This window comes from Pipistrellus hanaki, assembly GCF_964339955.1.
Source record: "Pipistrellus hanaki genome assembly, chromosome: 1".
In the NCBI taxonomy this organism is placed as follows: domain Eukaryota; kingdom Metazoa; phylum Chordata; class Mammalia; order Chiroptera; family Vespertilionidae; genus Pipistrellus; species Pipistrellus hanaki.
Genome location: NC_140503.1, coordinates 166,777,326 through 166,777,565, shown reverse-complemented (window position 1 = coordinate 166,777,565; position 240 = coordinate 166,777,326).

Genomic DNA, 240 nt, shown 5'->3' with positions numbered 1-240 from the left:
AAAAAATCAAGAGTTTGCCTTAATGTTTTCCACATTTTCTTCTCCACCAATAACTCGAATATGAGAGTCTACTAGGTTAGATGGCCCAAGTGGCAGGCCTGCTTCCACTACAATATGGACCTGCCATAGACCTTTTTCCTGCTCTGGGCCTCACTCAAAACTGGCAGCCTTTCATGTCATCAAATGTAGGGCAGAGAGCAGTATTCTTAGGTGTGAAATATGCTGCCTTCAGACCTCAAA